Source organism: Elephantulus edwardii, unplaced genomic scaffold (genome assembly GCF_000299155.1).
Source record: "Elephantulus edwardii isolate Elephantulus edwardi_28Jun2011 unplaced genomic scaffold, EleEdw1.0 scaffold00173, whole genome shotgun sequence".
NCBI lineage: Eukaryota > Metazoa > Chordata > Mammalia > Macroscelidea > Macroscelididae > Elephantulus > Elephantulus edwardii.
Window position 1 is genome coordinate 5,353,979 of NW_006399923.1, and position 16,311 is coordinate 5,370,289.

Below are 16,311 nucleotides of genomic sequence, written 5' to 3' on the forward strand. Positions count from 1 at the left end.
AATTCCAGTATTGGGTACATGTCTGCAGAGCTGCTGGCCCTGCTGCCAGGCCCTGCTGCCAGAGTGAATTAAGGTCCTGTTTGCCTCACAAGATGGATGGGCCAGTGCTGCAGGGCCGTGCAGGGGAAGGGTCATCACCTGGGCTGGCCCTTGGCCTACTGCCCATGATTCGCCCATCCTCTGCCAGAGACCTTAAGTCTCCTTTAACCAAAAAATATAGAACCCTGCTCAGTCATGGCTGGACTGGCCCAAGGAGACATAGCCACGGCTAGTCCAGGCTGTCTCATCCCCACAGGGGAACAGGTTCCCTGGGGCCTGGCCAGGGGACACATCCTGACACCAAAACATGTTTAGGGATCCCATAACTGGGCTCCTGGAAGGCGGGGCATCCTCCGCGTGGGAGATCCAAACACGTGGGTGCATCAGCAGAGACCAGGTACAAAGTACATCACAGGGGAGACGGACGGGTCCATCCGGGTGAGGAGCCCCCACTGGGGCAGGCGGTGTTAGAAGCATCAGAGTACCAGGCTGTGGCTACTGACCCCACCCCCACAGGGGCCTAAGCTGCCGAGACGCTGCCCCTAGAACACACCCAAGTGTGGGTGCCTGGTGTCCACGTCTCCTGCCACCTCACAGCTCGTCTTTCACGGCTTTCTGGTCATCGTTCTCCTCCATGTCAGGTTCCTCAGCCTCCTCCAGGTCCTCGAGGTCATCCTCGTCCCCAGAACCATCCTGCCCGCCACTCTCCAGGAACTTCTTAAAGCCTTCCAGCGTCCGCTCCCGTTGTAGTCAATGACCGTCTTGTCCGCACTAGCAGGGAAGAACTTGAGTGTTGGGAAGCTATGGACCTTCACTGCTTCCACCTCGTTGGCCGTCGAGTCCATCTTGGCAATGACAATGTTCTCATGGTCTTTGTAGGTCTCTCCCAGTTTGTCCCAGATGGGTGCCAACTGTTTGCAGTGACCACACCATGGGGCATAGAACTCCACAAGGTAATTCCTTAAAAGATACTTATCACTTACCTTCAGATTTAATCTTGTTGTTATTGTTATTTTTATTGTTGTTGTTATTCTTTGTTGAGTCACCTATGACTTATAGCAACCATACACACAGCAGCTCTGTGTGTATGTATCAATCCATCTCATCTGAGGTGTTCTTTCTGGTGCTTCCTTTCACCCTTCTGAGCATGATGTCCTTCTCAAAGGACTGATCCTCCTGGCCACGAGCCTGAAGTTTGTGAGACAGAACTTAAAATCTTAGTCTCCAAGGATAAACTTGGTTTCAAGTTCTCCAGGCCAGACCTATTTGTTTTCTTGGCAGTCCATGGTATGTTCAGACTCTTCTCCAGTACTACAATTCAAAGGCATTGGTTCTTCTGTCATCCTTAGTCATTGTCCAGCTTTCTCATGCATAGGAAGTGATTGCAAAGACTGGCTTTTGGCTTCAGAGCTACACTCTTTCTCTGTTAGTGGGGAAAGTCTCTGGGTCCTGGTTAGCTCACCAGAGACCTTTTGATGGGAGCTGAGGGGAACTGGAAGGGCCCGAGGGCCTGCGGCCTGAGGGCCTGATTGTTATTTTTGAAATGAACATTCCTAAGCGTTACAGCACTCTTCTGTCATTTCTCTGTATGGAGGTAACTATGGATTGTTGTGATACCGAGCGTTGTGCCATTGGTTCTGTCAAGGGCCATAATGGTGACACATGGTTGACAATATCTGGTTAGTTAACAGGCTGGGAAGCAGGAGTCGTATCCACTTCCTAAATATACCTGCGGAGACTCTATAAACTTAGAGAAAAGGCAATAGTTATAGAACAAAGTTAATGTGTTTTGTTTGTGGGGTTAGTAATAGATGGCAACTACAACAATATATATTGCAAAGCCTTGTCTTCCATTTTGGACTTCCATTGGCTTGACGCTGTATGATGTCACTCTTGTTTTGGTTGAGGGTCTGTGTAGATTTTTTTTGTTTGTTTGTTTTGTTCTGTTTTGTTTTTATTTAAGCCTCATGTTTAGAGTCAATAAGTCCTCCAGGTTGACACTTGAATTTAAGGGCAAGACCTTGTCTCCATTTTGGAAACTGGATGGAGCGACTAGACTCTGTAAGATGGGCTCTCTTGTTTTGGTGGAGGGTCATTGTGGAATGTTTAGGTGTTTCTGGTTGTGTTTTTTTGTTCGTTTTGGTTTTTTAATGTGTCAAATGCGAGAATGGTAACCCATGGTGGACAGTGTTTGGTGGAGCTGCCCGATTAAAACAAAGCAGGAGTGGCATCCACTTCCAAAATAGCTAGCCTCCAGAAGTCCTATGAACCTGGAGAAAGGAAAAAAGTTATACAGTGTCCAGGTCTTTCGTTCATAGGGTCACTATGAGTTGCCTACGACTCGACGGTACATAACAACAAGAACAATATAGAGAGAGATCAGTTGGTCTAGTGGACAGAAAGTGATACTACCAAGCCAAAGGTGGGTGATTCTAATTAACGACCCTCCCTCAGGCATATTTTTAATTGTTTCTGGTCAAACATTCTTCTAGGTCATATAGCCCTGGTCTGTTCACTTGTTGTACAGAGGTAACGCGTGGTTGCTGTGAATATGAATGCTGTGACATTGATGTGTCAAATACTAGAATGGTTGCCCATGGTGGACAGTGTTTGGTGGAGCTCCTTGATTAAAACAAGCTTGGAAGCAGGAGTGGCGTCCAATTCTGAAATAGCTTGGCTCCGGAAACCCTATGGACCTGGAGAAAGGATGAAAGTTATAGAAGTGTCCAGGTCCTTTATTCATAGGTTTGCTATGAGTCACCTATGACTTGATGGCACTTAACAACATCAACATCATGGCTTGGATCAGGCACACCTTAGTCTCTAGACTATCATCGTTGCTTTTCAGTACTTTGGTGAGGTCTCAGCCAGCAGATTTTTCCCAGTGCTGCTCATCTTTTAATTTACTAACTGTGGTGCCAAGAGTTGATTGTGGAGCCTAGTAAGATGAAATTATTAATAAACTCAATCTCTTCTCCATCTATCATGGTGCTAGTCAATTGGCCTGGGGCGAGAATCTTTATCTTCTTGATACTGAGCTTCAATCCGTGTTGAAGACTACAATCCTTGACCTCTGCAGCAAGCACTTCAGCAAGCAAGGATATATCACCTGCACAATATAGGTTGTTAATGAGTCTTCCTCCAATCCTGATGCCATATTCCTCCTCATAAAGCCAAGCTTCCTTAATTATTTGTTCTGCATGTATATAGATTAAAAAGGGATGGAGACAGGATACATCTCTGACACACTCCTTTCATTATTTTGAACCATGCAATGTTTTCTTACTCTTTTCTGATTGGTCTAAGTATAAATTTCACATGAGCAAAATCAGGTGTTTTGGGATTCCCATTTCCTTAAGGTTGGCCACAATTTGTTGTGATCCACATAGTCAAATGTCTTTGCATAATCAATGAAACACAGATAGACATTCTTCTGGTACTACTGTTTGTTTTTGGCAAGGATCCAAATGACATTGACAGTAATGTCTCTAGTGCCATGACTTCTTCTAAACTCAGCTTGTATTTCTGGTAGTTCTTTGTCAAAGAACTATTCCAGCCATTTCTGGATTATCTTCAGGAAGATTTTTGTAGCATGTGATATTAGTATTGTTGTTAAGTGCCATAGAGTCATAGACAACCCATAGCAACCCTATAAATGAAAATCTTGAATGCAAAACTTTCATCTTTTGTTGAAGTTCATAGAGTTTCTGGAGGCAAGCTTTTTAAAAAGTGGATGCTACTCCTGTCTTATTTTATTTGGAAGACCATAAAAATGAGGCCCAAGGTGTTGTTCAATAATTTCCGCACTCTGTGGAGTCACCTTTTATTTTTTGTAATGGAGATAAATATGGATATCTACTATACATAGAGTTTTTTGGTTTTTTGTTTTAAATTTATTATCAATTTCAAGGAAAATTTACAGAGATTTTGGATTTCCATTAATTCATTGTTGCACTTTTCTCCCCTCCCAACTCTCCCCCCTAGTACACTACCCTCTTGGAAAAGTAAAAGAAAAATTCTTTCATTATTTTACAATCCCGCCCCCCAGGTCCACTCCACTATACAGCTTTAACTCTGGACTCCTGTCATGACAAAAGTACCTAATAATTTTCCCTCTTAAATAGTTTTCTCCCTCATCTGTTTCAATGCAGTATTCACTATTGAACCTGTCTATCTCAGTCTCCTCCCAACCCCGAGGTCAGTCCTGCTTTACAACAGTAGCACCATGCAGTATTTGTCCTTTTGCAACTGAAAATACCTCACTCAGCATAACATCCTCCATGGTCACCCATTTTGAATAATATTACATGAGTTCCTTGTTTTTCAATGTAGCATAGTATTCCATTGCGTGAATATACCACAGCTTCTCCATCCATTCGCTTGTCAATGGGCACTAAATGCAGACTTTCCCCAGTGCAATATATCTGATGATTTCCTAACTGCTGGTACATGTGTATCCAATAGTAGATCCAAGCAAGACAAAGTCTTTCTTTATCTATTATGATTTTATGTCTCGGTCAAATGGTTAGAATCTTTGTGTTTTTGAAATTGAGATTCAATTCATGCTGAATACAAATCTTATGTGTTTGTACTAATTCAACATATGGTAAGAGAGTGGTGTTTTGCTTTTGAACCATTCTTAATTTTGAAATCATCTCAATTATTTCTAAGGGTCATATTTCTGCTTTAAAATGAATCTAATTTTAGGTCATACTGCTTTTTCAGGTATCTCTGGTGGCCTAGTGGCAAGAAGTTGTGCTGCAATACAGAAGCATGCGGTGAGAGACCACAAGCTGCTCCACGGGAGAAGGATGGGTGATTGCCTCTAGTGAGATTAACTCCCTCTGAAAACTACTCTAAGGTACACAGCAACTACAGCCATCAATAACAATAACCACTGTTATAAGTAAAAATCTTCTTAAATAAGATATATTTTAATAAGAGCATATATATGTAATATGATATTGGAGCTTATTATAATTTTTATATGTTTGATTTTGATAGATAATAAGCATTTAGTATTTTTTTCTGTTTGGTTTTGAGAGATAAGCTGCATTTTCTTTGTGATTATTTTCCCCCACAAAGCACAATGGTCATGACAGTCATATATAAAAATATGCATTTTTGAAATAGATATAAGGTTATAAATCACAGTTTCCTAAACTGCATTTCTATGACACAATGTCATATTTTGATAGATTCACTGGTAGAGTGTTTAATACAGAAATGATTGAAAATATTTTTGTCAAAAGACACGCTTCACTTTACTAAAAAATAAGAAATATGTAATGTTATTGATGCTTTTCGGCATTTTTTCTACTGTGGTGTATTTCCACATTTTTATGCATATTGTGGAAGAAAGATTAGTAAAAGGCAGGAGGAAATGTGATATTTTCCCCCTTTATACATAAAATGTACTACTTTTCAAAGACTGAAGTACACTTGATATAAAATCATGACATGTATCTGAAACTGGACAATGAAACAGGAAGATGAAAGAATTTGAATTGCAGTGTTGGAAAAGAGTATTGAATAGTCTCTGGTCTGCTAAAAGAACTAACATATCTGTCCTTCAGGAATTGCAGCCAGAATAATCCTTAGAGGTATTTAGTCCAACATGCTTTAGATGTGTTATCAGGTGGGCTCAGTCTTCAGAAAAAGATAATATGTGTGCTTGAAAAGGTGGACAGTCAGAGAAAGGAAGTCCTGAACCAAGATGAATTGACACAGTGCCTGTAGCAATAGGCTTGAATATTTCAGATTCTGATAGGGCAGGATAGGACAATGTTAATAAGATTACTGTGAGAAGCGGTCAAGTCAATGAATGACTCAAGGTCTAAAAATAACAACAGTGTTCAAATTTTCATGTCATAAATATAACAATAACAATAATAATAATAACTATGGTAATGTATTAGTAATAGTAGTAATAATTAAGCTAAAGCTCAAGATTATAATTCTTTAGTGATACCAACAAGTCATACCCTTCTAATGTCTAAATAAGTAAAGAGCTTGAGAGAGGTTTGATGCTCCCCCCCCTTATATGTTAAAAAAGTAGAACGAACCAAAACCCAAACAAAAAATTCAAACTCATTGCTGTTGAATAATAATCAACTCAAAGCTGATTTTCCAGTGAATTTTATAGGAGGACTAGTGACCAGGCGATAGAAGTTGCACTGTCAACCCAAAGGGAAACAGTTCAAATCCACAAGTTACTTCCAAGGAGAAAAATGGGCAATCCCTTCCATGTTATTTATAGCCTCTGAAAATCTGGTGGATGGTCAGTGAGTTTATTCCAACTCAATGGTACATAACAATAACAAATCACATACATGGGGGAAGAGTGTCAGTCATTCTCCTGCAGAATCTCTGGTGGATGTGCACCTCCGGAGAAGCACAGCCTTGGGGTTAGCAGTGAAACTTCCTTGGTATATGATAGTTAACGTTTTACAGTTTGGCCACCCAACAATATTACAATTCTATACAGGTGCATCGGAGAGTTGGACAGTGAATAGGCATGATAGAAAGAGAATTGATGCCTTTGAGCTGTGGTGCTGGAGAAGAGTGTCGAATATACCATGGACTGCTAGGAGAACAAACAGGTTTGTCTTGGAGAGGGTGAAGACAGAATGCTCCCTGTAGTCAAGGATTCTGAAGCTTCGTCTGACATACTTTGATCCTTGGAGAGGGAAATCATGTTTGGGAGAGTGGAGGGAAGGCACAGGAGAGGAAGACCCTCAATGAGATGGATCAATTCTATGAGTGGAATGGTGGGAATGAATGTGTTTGAGACAGCAAAGTTGGCACAGGATAGAACAGCGTTTAGGGCTCTTGTACATAGGGTCACTATGAGTCGCAAGTGACTCGATGGCACATAACAACAAACAACAACAACAACAATACAGGTGACCTAGTGGCAAGTAGCTGTGCTGCAATCCTGAAAGCACACAGTTCAAGGCATCAGCTGTTCATTGGGAAAAAGATGAGAAAACTCCTCCTGTCTGATTAATTTCCTCTGAAAACCAGCTGAAGGATCAGCTATGGGTTGGTTCCCACTGTATGATACTAAAAAAGAACACTTTATCATTTAACACAATATAATGTTGCTGTTGTTGTTGATGATTGCTGCTGAATCAAGCATGACTCATAGCTACCCCGTGAACAAAAAGCCTGAACCCTTCTAAGAATCAAATCCCTATGCACATCTAAAAACTTCTCTAACAGAGTAAAAAGAAAAGCCACAGACTGGGGGAAAAATTTGGTAATGACATGTCAGATAAGGGACTTATATCTAGAATTTATAAAATAATCAAGCACCACAACAAGATAAATAACACAATTGAAAAATGGGCACAAGATATGAACGGACACTTCACCAAAGAAAACATTCAAATGGCCAACAAATACATGAAGAAATGTTCAAAATCCCTAGTTGTAAGAGAGATGCAAAGAAAAAAAACTATGAGATATAATCTCATCAGTCAGAATAGCAAAATTTAACAGAACAGCAAACAACAAATGCTGGTGAGGTTGCAGAGAAACTGGAACCCTTATTCACTGTTGGTGCGTGGGTAAAATGGTACAACCACTGTGGAAGGTGGTATGGCGCTTTCTCAAAAAGTTGCAAATAGAAATACCATTTGACCCAGCAATTCCTCTACTGAGAATATACCCTAAAGAAACCATAACTGCCACTCAGGTAAATATATGCACACCCATGTTTATTGCGGCTTTGTTCACAAAAGAGTTGGAACAATCTAAATGTCTATCAACAAACGAATGGATAGAGAAGCTGTGATGTAGTCACACAATGGAATACTATGGTGCACTGAAAAATAAGGAACTCATAAAATATTATTCAAAATGAGTGACCCTGGAGGAATGCAGACTTCAGCATGGATTGTGTCTCAATATCAAGAAAACAAAGATTCTTACCACTGGACCAATAGACAGTGTCATGATGGAAGGAGAGGAGATAGAAACTGTCAATAGCTTCATCTTGCCTGAACCTACAGGTGACACCCTCAGTACGCACAGTCAGAAAATAGAGGCATTGCTATAAGAAAATCTGCAGTTAGGAACCTTTCCAAATTATTGAGGAGTAGGAATGCCAGTTTGAAGACTAAAGTGTGTCTGATTCAGACCATTATCCTTCCAATTGCTAGCTATACATCCAAGACCTGGACAAAGAATAAGTGCAACAAAAAAATAATTGATGCCTTTGAGCTGTGGTGTTAGAGAAGAGCACTGAACATCCCATGGATGACCAAGAGAAAGAACAGATAGGTCTTGGAAATGGTGCAGCAGGAATTCTCTTTGGAGGCAAGAATGATGAGGCTTTTCCCTACATTCTTTGGACATATTGCTAGGAAGTGTTCCTCCTTGGAGAGGGACATGATATTAGGAATGGTGGAGGGTCAGCAAAGAAGAAAAAGACCCTCAACCAGATGGGTTGATACAGTGACTGCTAGAATGGGCTCTTGTGTGTCGGGAAGGGTGATGACGGCACAGGACAGGACTGAGTTCAGATTGTTTGTTCACAGGATCGCTATGAATCATACTTGACTGGAAGGCACCTAACAATAACAGCAAAAAAGTTGCTGGTTTTCACTTTGTTTAGTGCTGCCTCATTTCTTCTTCCTTATTTTGATGTATCATACCTGCTGTCTGTGGAATTATATTAGGAATAACATCAATGATTGGATAGGCTATTCCTAACTCTTCATTAATCAATTCATTGGTTGATGCTTCATAGCTGAGATGGTTCTTAGAGAGTGGGCACACTAGGAAGTCCAGAAAAGCCAGGTCAAAGGAGCAGAGCGGTTCCTCTGCCCTCCACTAGAGTTCGTTGACAATGGTGGCCATGATGCAAAGCAGATACCTGCAGGTGACAGGAGACAGTGGTGTAAGTGGGGTTCAAAGCACTGAGGCAAACCTACCTCAAGCTCCAAGCTGCATGATCTGACAGCCAACAGTCTCTCCTTTCCACATCGTCCTGGAACCGGGAACACACCTCACTGGACTCACTTCTGCAAAGCATTCTGGCTATATTTCTTCCAAGACACATTTGTATATTTTCCTGGAGGTCCTTTCAGAACTATTATCAGCAAAATTCTGTTTACCTATGGAGGCCTAGTGGCAAGAAGCTGCGTTATAATCCCTAAAGTACATGATGTGAATCCCATCTGCTGCCCAGACGGAGAAGGATGGGCAATCTCTTCTCTTGTGATTAACTGCCTCCCAAAACCAGTCAAAGGGTAAGCTATGGGTTGGTTCTGACTCAATGGTACACGACAACAACAACATGACCTTAATAATATTGTTATAAGATTTTTGTATTTTGTTGACTGGTACAACCACTCTGTCATTTCCTCAAAAAGCTGAATGTAGAGATTCAATATGGCCCGGGTTTTCTGCTTCTAGGAATGTATCTCAAGGTAAACAGAAGAGAGACAGAAACAGAGATTTGTAGATTTGATGTTCATAGCAGCATTATTCACAACAGGAAGAATATGGAAACATCCCAAATGCCTATCAACAAATGAATGGATTGAAAAATTGTGGTGTGTTCACACAATGAAATATTATGAAACAATCAGGAGTAATGATTTTGAAAAATGCTATGTAACATGAAACGCTAGAGAGAATTATGCTGTGTTAGGCACCTAAGACCAAATACTGTGTAAGACCATTGTTATAAAAACAAAATGATAAAGAGGTGTGTTTGTCGTTGATTACCGTGGAGTCAAACATGACTCATAGAGTCCCTATGAACAAAAGGCCTGAAGCCCTTCTGTAACTTTGGTGTTTCTCAAAGTTCATAGAGTTCCCAGAGGCATGTTGTTTAGGAAGCAGATGTCACTCCTGCTTCCAAACCTGTCTGAAACTGGGAACTCCACCAAACATTGTCCACCATGAGTAATCATTAAAGATGTGCATGGATAACAAAAAAGGGAAGAGAAGGGGCAAGCGCACTGACAGTGAGGTGTGGGGAATCAGGATTGCAGAATTCGGTGTGTGGAGGGAGGGGTGAAAAACAAAACAAGGGGCATAAATGAAATAAAATGTAACCAAACTTTTGCATGCAAACCTGTAACAGAATTTTTAAAAATATAAGATTAATAAATGCTTGGCTTTAAAAATATTTTTGCATTCTGTTGGAGGCTTTTCTTTAGAATGGGAATAAGAATTTGGGGCAGGGTGGAGGAGGGGGCAGGGAGGGAGGTATTGTATACCAACGAAGAAGTTTATCTTTTGCTTTTCGAAGAGAGGAGCGAACTGGGGGGAGGGTGGTAAAGAAAAAAGTGCAACAATGAATGAATGAAAATTCAAAATCTCTGTAAATGCTCATTAATATTAATAAAATAAAATTTTTAAAAAAAGAATGGGAATAAGATGATTCTTTTCAAGTTTAATCTATTCTGATTGGATGGTCGGGTATCTGTCTTCTAAACATCTTGACATAGAAAATCGAGTGCTCTTCTTATTTCATCCATTTGTTTAAAATCTCAATTGGTATTTCATTAACTCTGGAGGCTTTATTTTCTTCAGTACCCTCATTTCACTCTAGAATTATTCCTTCATTACTATTGCTTCTTGGCCACATGCTAACCTTCTGGAATGACTGAGAGTTGACTAATTCTTTGCAGGACAATGACTCTAAGTATTCAATACATTCTGTATGTATAATTCTAGAAAATTTGAAAGCTTCCATTTTTGCTCAATTTATTCTTCCTGAGACATGCCAAGTCTATTCTTTCCTTTAAATTCCAAACTCTTGTCTTTCTATATTTCATAATATATGTCTTTGATTTTCTAGTTGCCCTTTGAAATCTTCCATATAGGTCTTTCATCTTCACATTTTTTACATTCGGCTTAGTTATTCTCTATTCAAGACCATGGTTCAGAAGCTTTTCTGACATTCACTTTGGTATTTTCTTTCTTTTATGCCTTTTTAATGACCTTTTACTTTCTTCATGTGTAGTATCTTTGATGTCATCTTACAACCTGTCTGATTTTTGGTCATTAGTGTTCAGTGTGTCAAGTCTATTTCTAAGATAGTTTCTAAATTCAGGTAGGATGTGCTCAATATCATATATTGGCTATCATTGACTTGTTTTAATTTTTTTTCAGCATCAACTTCAGATTGCATATGGGCAATTGATGATCTAGTCCATAATTTGTCCTTACCTTTTTTTCCCCTGACTTATGATATTAAGCCAATCATTCATCTTTACTCCTCAAATAAAGTTTATTTGAGCTCTTTGTATTCAATTTAACAAAATCCATGCATTGTTTATGATTTAAAAAAATTCTTATAATGTATTGCCTTGGGCAAATCTGATGCCAAGGACCTTTTTAAATATTAAAGAGCAAGGATTTCAGTTGAAAGATTGGCATGTGCCAAATCCAAGACATTTTATCGTCAATTGCTTTATATAAATATGAAAGTTGAACAGCATAAAAAGATTGTCTAAAACAAAATTTTCAAATGTGCTCTCAATGATCTTTCAAGAGAACAAACTTGTCTTGGAAAAATGGCCAACTAGGGTGCTCCATTGATACCAGAATTATGAAATCACATCTTATATACTTTGGGCATATTGTCAGGAGATCCAGTCTTTAAAAAAACACAACATGCTTGGAAAAGTACTCTTCACTTTAAGTCTGCAAAAGGGAAGAAGACCATCTGCAAGATGTATTTCACATAGTGATTTCAGCAATGGGCTTGAGCATGATGGAGAAGTTGAGAATTGTGTAGGACTGGAAAAGATTTTTGATCTGTTACTCATAGGGTTACTATGAGTTGCAGTCAATTCTATGGTACTTAACAACAACAAAGTTTTTTGCACAAATTATATTACGCAATATCATGCACCAAGGCTATATTTTACATGAACTAACCACCCCTCTTTCTTTCCAACTCCCTATTACTGTGAAGAAACTACCACAAATGTTTCTTTAACAAAATAAATGTATTTGTTCTCTCACAGTTTAGAATATTCAAAGTTCATATCTGAGAATTGACTCTGAAAGAAGGATTTGTCCATTTACCTCTCAAGAAAATTTCTTACCATTTTTCTACATCTGTGAGTCAGCATTCTTTGGAGGATTTATCAAGTATCTTACCATAACTGTCCCCCTGGATCTGTGAGAAACTCCGTCCGTAGTGCACTATGCTCCCTGTTCTTTATTGGGGGTACTGAAGTTTCTCTATCTCTATTCTCTTCTTTCTCCATTTATCTCTTGTAAAATAAAGGGCAATGTAGACTACACTCCAGGGTCATTCACTATACATAGAATTAAAGTTTTTGGTTGATGCCAGTATTATAACAAACTATAATCTAATTTTATTATTATAACAAGCATACTATAATCTTCATTAACATAACTTAATCATACCTTGTTAACACACAGAAACTGAAATGTTATCTGCCAGAAAAACAGTTATACTAAATAACATGGTGGAACATGATTGCATCATTAATTAATTAATTAATTGTCAAATTATGCCATTACATAACTGTCAAAAATTGAGAATCATAGTTTGACCCCTTTGATCCATAGTTAGACAGATATACAATTGAATTTATGCAAGGAGCAAGAAAATTAACCCATACACCCATAAATAAAACAGTTACTATGAAGTTGTTTCTGATTAACATACTTCCAACTCCACATATTTCAGAATAAAACTGATTTTCAATGGTGGTGATCTTTTTTAGAAGTAAATCACCAGATCTTAACACTATATAAAAATGCCATTTTCTCAAGATCGTAATTATATGAAAACTGTGACTCTTTTTCCTCTCTTAACTGTAAGAGGTTCTTCCAACTTTAAGTTCAGTACAAACTGTATTGTTGAAAAGAAGGCTAACTTTGGATTTAATATAGACACAGAATTTATTTCTGATTACATCACCATTTCTAATTGTTATTCCGTCCTTCAACAAAAAAGGTACTGGAACATCTTTTTCTCCCCACATAGTTTGCTCTCACCACTGAGGTGATATCTGTAACTGTGAGTTGTAAATTGCCTCAGTAACAACACGGCATAATGTTTAATGATGACGATCCAGGTATGAGTGAGCTCTTAAGACTTAGTGGTAAGGAGTTGTGTTGTCAACCCAAAGGTATACAGTTCAAATCTACCGATTGCTCTTCAGGAGAAAGATCACAGTCTCTTCTCATGTAATTTCCTGGTTCTGTAAACCTCCTGGCGAGTCATTTCAGGCCCAACAGTACTCAGCAATAACATCAAATAGAAAAACAGAAAACTTCAGAATCCATTTCTATCTCTTCCTCAATGTTAGCAGTGTTTCATTGATTATGTGCAAAATGAAACTTTCATCTTAAATTATATAGTTAAGAGAATAGTGAGAGGATTCAGTAAGGACTTTATGTCATTAAAATATGGTGGCCTAGTGGCAAGAAGCTGCACTTCAATTCGGAAGGCATATAATTTGTGACCACCAGGTGCTCTGAGGGAGAAGGAGGGGCAATCTCCTCCCATGAGATTAACTGCCTCTAAAAATCTGCCAGAGGGTCAGCTAAGGGTCAGTTCTGACTCTATGGTACACAACAACAACAACAACAACGAGATAAAAAACAAAAACAACAAAAAAACCCAACTTCCCTGAAATTCTATTCTAAATTCTTACATTTGTTAGCTCAAAAATAAAATGTTTCTCTTTCATAATCTTTAATTTATTGGATTCAGGAGTATTTTGTTTTTGTAAGAACGTGATTTAAAAGGATATTTTTCCCCTGCAATGAATAAATAAAAATGGAAAACACTTCATGGAATAAATGCTAAGTATCTTAACATAGCTTATGCATTATTACATCTAATATAGTTTTTGTTTTGAGTTCAAAGATATAGCAATTTTCTGAATAGCTGTTTTCAAAATGAATTATTACTTGTTTCTCTGTGAATTGTGTAATTACCGTGATGTAAAGATACAAAATGTTCTAATATTGAAATGAGGAAATGAGAAAAAAATTAAGTGAATTAGGATTTTCGAAAGCAATGCAAGAATAGTGCATTTGAAGATTGCAATATTTTGCAACCTATAATCTACTCAGATAAATTTTAATAACAAATAGCACTATACAAATAATTGAAGATTACACAAAGCACATAAATATGTATTTTAAGCATATACAAATAATTCTGTGTACATACACTTGCATCAACAGTAGTAAAGATTAAGGGACTTTTAAAGTAATGGCAAACAATCACAATCCACATAAATCATTTACTGTAATAAGTTGAAAACTTACAGGAAGATTTAAAATATGAATTTGAAATCGCTGATATTATTTTTTTTACTAGATACTAAGAAGCGCTGGTACTGAAGTGATATTAAACTGTGGTGCAACCCCAAATGGATGCTATTCAAATCCACCAGCTGCACCATGGGAGAAGGACAGTTTCCTTCCTCATGTGTGTTTAACTGTCTCAGAAAACACTAGAGAGTAGCTATGAGGTGGTTCTAACTGAACTGCACACAACAACAACAACAACAAAAACATATATTACATTATTATTATTATAGTCACCTGTCTTTGAAATGTATCTGTTTAATGTCCATAATGAAGAGAAATGTATAAAAATAGTCAACATACTTTATTTGATGTTTTAACATACGGTAAAATACGAAAACTACAAAGCCCCTAGAAGAATTCTATAAAAATAAAATGACAGAAAGTTTATATATTCTTTGACAGATTGCATACTTAACTTTCTGATTACATTTGTACCAAAAGCTGTTGTTGTGACGTGCCATTGAGTAGTAGGTGACTCATAGCAACCATATGAACGAAACACCTGAGGACTGGTATAACTTTTGTCCTTTCTCCAAGTTCATAGGGTTTCTAGAGGCAAGCTATTAGAGAAGTAATTGCTTCCAAGCTTGTTTTAACAGGGAGCTCCAACAAACACTGTCCACCACAGATAACCATTCTTGCATTTGGCACATCAGTGTCACAGTGTTCAGCTTCACAGCAACCATGAGTTACCTCTGTGCAGCAAGTGGACATACTAGGGTTATATGACCTAGAAGAATGTTTCACCAAAAAAGAATTAAAGGCTGGCCCAAGGGCCTGTGGCCCTCAGGCCCTCAATTATTTTAAGCTACCCCTGGAACTCATATGTCATTTCATTAAATTCTCCTGTGTCTGCCAATTCTTTTCTATACAGTGACTCAGTATATTCTTTCCATCTTCTTTTAATATTTCCTGGATCATTTAATACTCTGCTTAAAGCATCCTTGATTATAGCAACTTGAGGACTGAATTTATTCTTCAGTTCCTTGAGTTTAAGAAATGCTGAAGGAGTTTGGCCCTTTTTATTTTCTGACTCCAGCTCCTTGCACATTTCATTGTAATATTTTGCTTTGTCATCTTGTGCTGCCTTTTGGAATCTTCTATTCAGCTCTTTAGTATCTTGAATTCTTCCTTGTGCGTTGGCTTCTCTGCACTCCAGTGCAATATTCAGAGTTTCTTCTGACATCCATCTTGGTCTTTTTTTCCTCCTCTGTTTTTGTAATGACCATTTGCACTCTTCCTGGATGATACCCTTGACATCCTCCCACAACTCATCTGGTCTTCGCTCATTCGTGTTCAAGGCCTCAAACCTGTTCCTGAGATGGTTCTGAAATTCAGGTGGGATGAACTCAAAGTCATATTCTGGTTCCCATCAATTTGGTTCCTGGTTTAATTTTCCTCAGCTTCAACTTAAACTTGTATATGAGTAGTTGATGGCCTGTTTAATAATCATACATGAGCAAAAGCCTATGGCGATGAAAGAAGTTCAAGCTGCTTTGAAGGAAATAGCAAAAAATAAGGCCCCAGGAATAATGGTATACCACTTGATGTATTTCAGCGAACAGATGTTGACCTGGCTGTGCTCACCAAGTTTGCCAAGAAATCTGGAGAACAACCACTTGGCCAACTGACTGGAAAAGATCTATATTTCTTCCCATTCCAAAGAAAGGTGACCCAACAGAGTGTGGAAACTATGGAACAATATCATTGATTTCATATGCAAGCAAGATTTTACTGAAGATTAGCCAAAAACAACTGGGACAGCACATCAGCATAGAACTACCAGAAGTCCAGGCTGGGTTTAGAAGGGGTCGTGGTACTGGGGATCTTCACCCTGAAACCCACAGCGTCCCTTTTCAGCAGGAAGTAGCTAAGAGAATATGCCGTCCCCTTTTCCTTATGACTCAGGGTGAAGTCTCTCTCAGGGAGGAGTGATAGGGAATG

At 38.6% G+C, this 16,311-nt stretch overlaps 1 pseudogene; it reads right to left on the minus strand.

Annotated features, from left to right (window-relative positions):
- Positions 1-630: 630 nt before the first annotated feature.
- On the minus strand, positions 631-9,079 carry LOC102846978 (annotated as a pseudogene).
- Between the last annotated feature and the right edge of the window lie 7,232 nt (positions 9,080-16,311).